Genomic DNA, 6,000 nt, shown 5'->3' with positions numbered 1-6,000 from the left:
GGTCAGGGGCAGGACTTCCATAATAGAGCACGGAAGATGAAAAGCTGAAAAAAAAAGTAAAACTGCTTCCGCTCGTAGACAGCTGGTGGAAACAACGTGCGCCTGCTACGTCAAAGATACTGTGCGAACTCGGAGACCTCTTTTAGCCTCTCACCCACGATTCCCGACCCACTGTGCAAGAGGAAGTGATTGCTATCTACGTCCGTTGCAAGCGAAATAAAGCACACCACACTTGTAGGTAGCGTTCCCCACATCAGCAGTCTGCGCTATGGGTGAGGTGGTTAACCTTCTGTTTGCAAGTGATGTTCATATGAAGCTCAATTTTTTATTTCCCTTGAAAACGCACCTTTCTTTTTTATTTGCGCGCTTTTATTTTCGCGCATTTCATTTTGGACCTTGTCACCGCCGAGGGTTTTCCACGTGGAGCCATATGCCGAGAAAAAAAAATGTTCTATACACAAAACAGAACAATAGTCGGCGATCTCTGGAACGAATAATAAAGAACTGAAAGAAGGGTGTGTTTCCATCAGTGACAGTGAGTATTATGCAGGTGTTCCTTTTTTAGAACGTTGTCGTTTGGCAGTAACACATGTCAAAGGCAGGAGACATACCTTATCGCCTCGCATTACTCCGGCTGTCGTAAACGCGGTCCCATTCTGTCCATGAAATGTATGGGCATAGTTCTGGCATAGGTGAGTCATATACAATATGGCTACATTTTGTCACGGTTAATTTAAAAACCACAAGTGAATTGGCGATAGGAATTTTCGGCTTTGAATCATTGCTCCTAAGTGTGGCTTTTAAAAGGTTAAGGGCTCCTGAGTCTTTAAAGCACCTTTTTAGGCAAATTAGGGTTGCACGAGAAATTCGCCGCCTAATGGCCAAAACGTTATTCAGAAGAGCCGAAACCTTAGGGCTGCTCCACACAGCCTGCCTTCGCTTTTCGTATCAATCTTATCTGCGTTCAGAGTTTGCCAATTTAACACGAGGATGCTTATTGGAAGTTTCGCCACTCGCTAGTACGAGTCCTGTTTACATCCTCCGTAGAAAAATACTTTCTTTGGGCGCTTTTCTTCATAGGAGACAGGTTACAGTCGAACATTATGATGTAAAAATAGAATCAAAATCAATGTTTGTTTTTAGAGTATAAATGAATGGAAGCAAATATTTCTGTGGATAGTCACGCGTGCAGGGAGCGATCAAATATAAAACATATTTCATCAAGAAGTCAAAATGAGCACGAAATAGTAATAAAATATCTTTGGGAAGGAAAATTGGAGGGGACACTTAGGCTGCGGCTTACTGGTATGACGCGATAACGCCTATGGTGTAATGGTCATACATGCAAGATTGGTCGTTCTGGACTTGGCATTCATAGATCCCTGGGAATCCTCGCTCCACTCCTGGTGCATTGGCGCAGCGGTGAAGCGATGCGCCACTGCCCTTCGATGGCAGGTGCTCCCAGAGGTGGGACTTGTGCGACGCAGGCTGCTGTTTCCGGGCAACCTTTCGTGACCAATCATCAATTAAACTGCCACCTGCCACTGTGGTCAGTTTCCTCGCAGTTCGGTGGGCAGGGTGTAATGATGGCACGATGTCACGTGACATAGGGCGCTTACTTAGGCTTCTTCTCCGGGGATTTCCCGACAGCGCTGCATGACCTGCATCTGTGCCTGTATTGCAATTGGCCCGTGCGGAGCAACGTCACCAGTCACAGCACATGGACAACTATAAGCAGCGGTTGACGCACCAAGCTTCGCAACATTGCACGTAGTGGCAGCGGCAGCATCGGCCTGTGACCGACTGGATATAACCTTTCTAACCGTGTTTTACAGGTTGGTGCTCTTCTTTTTGCTAAGATAGAAATAAGCTCTAAACGACTAAGTACTTGCGGAAGTTGTTCGGCTGCAGCTGCTGCTGCTCCTGCTGCTGGGTTTTTTGTTTGCTGTGTTGCGGTGTTTCCATAGACGCTATTCCTTATAACATCTTGCTTGCTTGCCAGCAGACTGTTTCGAAGGCATCGACCGTTATAAAATGCTCTGAGTGTTCATTCTCTTATCATGCTGGCAACTGCTGAGGAGTGGGGCAAACAGCAGTGAAATCCAAACAGGATATAGGAAAGTCTAGGCTCTGCCCGACATGTAAAGCTTCTAAACTAAGGGGGGGGGGGGGGGGGGGCAAGCTCTGCAAAGGGTAAACCTGAACAAGGTGCTGGTATTGAGGCTAGACTAATCCTGATGAATCGGAACATCACCGCCCTACTCCCACTTCTTCAGAAAATTGATGACCTCATGTTGCTCAAAAAGACTGTCGAAAGCATTGAGAGAAGAATCAGCTTTCTGCCTGATAAGTACGATAAGGTTATAGAAATGACTGACTTGCAAAAAAAAAAGACATTGACGACCTCAAAGAGAGAGTTAAAAATATAGAAGCACGAACAATGAATGAAGAAATTCAGCCACTTAAACAGCAACTAAAGGACCTGGACCATATGGCCGCCCACAGAACCTTGAAATTCAGGTTGATGATTGATGATGATGATGAGATTGATGATTGATGATGAGAATTTTGAGCAAGATTGATGATGAGAATTTGTTGAGCAAGTTGCACGAGAGTGGGACATTGAAGAAGTCACACCCAGAGACATAGAAACCGTACAGAGGCTGCCGTCGACACCTCTGAAGACACCAATAATCCTTGTGCAGTTTGCTTCGCGCGCCGTAAAGGAATAGCGGTCCGAACAAAAAGCATTATTCTGAACGAAACGTCCCGACCTCAGTTTTTTTTTTGACAACATAACTTCTCAAAACCAGAAACTGCTCTGGCTGGCTAAGATGAGGTCAAAGGAACGTTTGCACCGGTTTGCGCGGCAAAAAGACGGCAGGATCCTTGTCAGAAAAAAGCGAGGTGAAGCGGCCTTTCACAAAAATTCTGAAGATGACATCACGCAAATCGCTTAATCGCTTCAATAAGTCACGTGTGTAGAGGAGCGCCTATCATCATGGCTGAACAGTCCTTTAACTGCTGTTATCATGACACAAACTGCTTCAGAAAATTCATGAAAGAGCAACCATGGAGGAAATCTATATCTTAGTTCCATCTTAATAGCCGAAGTTTGCAAAATAAGCATATCGATGTTGGATCATATTTGGACTCACTGAATCACAATTTTTCCATAGTATCCTTCACGGAAACTTGGTTCCAAAACGCACAAGATGCTGTGCACTTCGACAATTACAACTGCAAAACAATGTGTCGTCAGCGACAAAGGGGTGGCGGTGTGGCACTTTATATCATCAAAGATATAATGTACACTGTTATTCCAGAATATAAACTTATCACAGAAGACTATGAATGTCTGACAGTTGCAGGTCATGCTTTTGCAGTAGCTGTTATTTACCGTCCACCTTCAGGGTCTGTTTCTGCATTCTTAAGCTTCTTTGAAGAACTCAGCCAATACCTGCTCTTATTACATATTCCATTTGTCATGCCAGGCGATTTCAATATAAACATGCTTTCTTTCGACAGTTCTTGAAATGCTTTCCTCGCGATGATGCATTCGATAGGACGTGTTAATGTGACTGGCATCGGAACACGCGTAACACCAGACAGTGAGAAGTTAATTGATCTATGCCCTACATACTGTTTAGAGGACACTATGTGCTGTTGATTGTTTTCAGTGAACATTAGTGATCACATTCCATTTGTCATGCAAAGACAAAGCGGACCCCAAACCGAAATATTGCGTAAATTTATCAGTGATAATGGTTTTGCGAAATTCCGTAACCTTCTATCAAGAACAACATGGTATGCCGTCTTGAGCAAGGACGACTCGAACGATGCGTATAATTCATTCCTCCGTGCAGTAAATGAATTATATAACACTGCTTTCCCTCTGAAGCAAATAAAAAGAAAATGGAAAAGGAGAAAACCATGGATTACAGATGAATACAACAATAGAATGAACGATAGAAATAACCTGTTCCACTTATTTATTGGGACTAAATATAGCTCTAAATTCCTAGAATACAAAAAGTTTGGGAATAAGTTAAACGCTGACCTAAAAAAAGCCAGTACATCGTACTACATGAACAAGTTTCAGCAACTAATAACTGCCCGAAAGAAACATGGACACTTATGCGCTCTCTTGTATGTAAAAATCATGATTTTGCTCCCAGCAAATAGCCATTGATGGCAAAAACTGTTCAGATCCTTCACTGTCAGATAAATTTAATGGCCATTTTTTAGCATCTGGTGCGACACAGGGCACGCGGCGCTGTTCACCTAGGAGTTACATAACTAAGAAAGAAACTAGCTCCATGCTCTTGTCCCCAACCACGCCAACTGAAATCAAAACAGTTATCATAAGCCTCAAAGATACTTGTGCATGTAGTCATGACGATATTGCAGTCCGTCTGGTGAAATGATTATGCGACATTTTGAGCGTACCACTTTGTCATATCTGAAACGGCATAATGCGTCATGCGTCATTCCCTGATGAAATGAAGATCGTCTGAGTGAGCGCAGTACATAAGAGCGGGGCAAAGAACGATCTTAGTAACTACTACCCTATATCCATGCTTCCAGGTTTTTAAAAGGTGGCCGAAAAAATAATGAACACTGGAATCAGCAGTTTTTTGTGCTCTAAGGGTATAATTGCGAACCAACAGTGTGGTTTCCAAAAAGTCAAACGCGTTGAGTCAGCACTACTGATTATCAAGGAAAAATTAATAACAAACATAGAGAGACAGCTATATACTCTTGGTGCATTTCTAGATTTCAGGAAGGCATGTTACTTCATTAAACACTATATATTGTTCAGTAAACTTTACGATTACGGAATTGGCAGCAAAGCTCTTATTTTGTAAAAAAGTTACTTATACAACCGCCTACAGTGCGTTAATATTCATAATACCCGATCAACTACGCAACTAAATAAATATGGCGTACCCCAAGGTTCCATCTTAGGTCCTTTCGTATTTCTCTTACATATTAGTGACATTGTCTCAATACCTCGAACCCCCGAAATAGTGTTGTATGCTGATGATACTAATTTATTTTTTCATGGCAATTGTCTTATCACCCTAATGAAGATTACCAATGCATGGCTCGAAGAATTATCGACTTGGTTGCTGCATAGCCAACTAAGATTTAACAAAGAAAAAATGAGCTACATTATCTTTCGGGCTAAAAATAAGGCGACATCAAACCGTGTGAGTACTGAAAAATTTCTGGGTGTACATTTCCACGAGACCTTTAACTGGACACACCATATAAACTATTTGAATATGAACCTCCCGAAAACTGTTGGAATGCTAAATAGATTTAAGTTTATGCTCTCAGCGTGGTTCAAACGCCAGCTTTTTTATACCATGACTAATTCAAGATTGCAGTATTGCCTACTTGTTTGGGGCACCACTATCAAAGGTAATATGGAACGTTTTCATATTGTACAAAAGAAATCCATCCGATTAATAAAAAATGCAGTGTTACGAGAATACACAGCTCCAGTGTTCTTAAGTAATGAAATACATACAATTACAAGTACATTTCGACAGCGCCTGGCACTGAACATTTCACTCATATAAAATATAACCTAAATTAATTTCTTGGGATGTACCGACTTCAAGAGTACGGGTATAATTTTAGAGAAAATTCATTTGCTAAGAAAAAAGTCAGAACTTCCTTTGGGACGCTGTCGTTAGACTACCAGATCTCTGTCCTTTTAAATTTGTTTCCACAACTTATTGGAATCACAGTGGATGTAGAGTCACCGTGTACTTATAAAACACTGATAAAAAATGTGCTAGTGGTCGAACCAAAATGACCTGTCTCTTGTTATCCCATTCAGGTTAGAGTTCCATTTGTATTGCTGTGTTTCTTGTTAGATTATTCATATATATCGATACAAATGTTGCTTCTTCATGCTTCTTGACACTAATAATTTAACTGGTTATGAACAAATCTTTTGTTGTGATAAACATTTATGCAACTGTGCTT

This window comes from Amblyomma mixtum, chromosome 4 (genome assembly GCF_055824585.1).
Source record: "Amblyomma mixtum isolate Tamu chromosome 4, ASM5582458v1, whole genome shotgun sequence".
NCBI classification, from domain to species: domain Eukaryota; kingdom Metazoa; phylum Arthropoda; class Arachnida; order Ixodida; family Ixodidae; genus Amblyomma; species Amblyomma mixtum.
Note: the sequence above shows the minus strand (reverse complement) of the source record.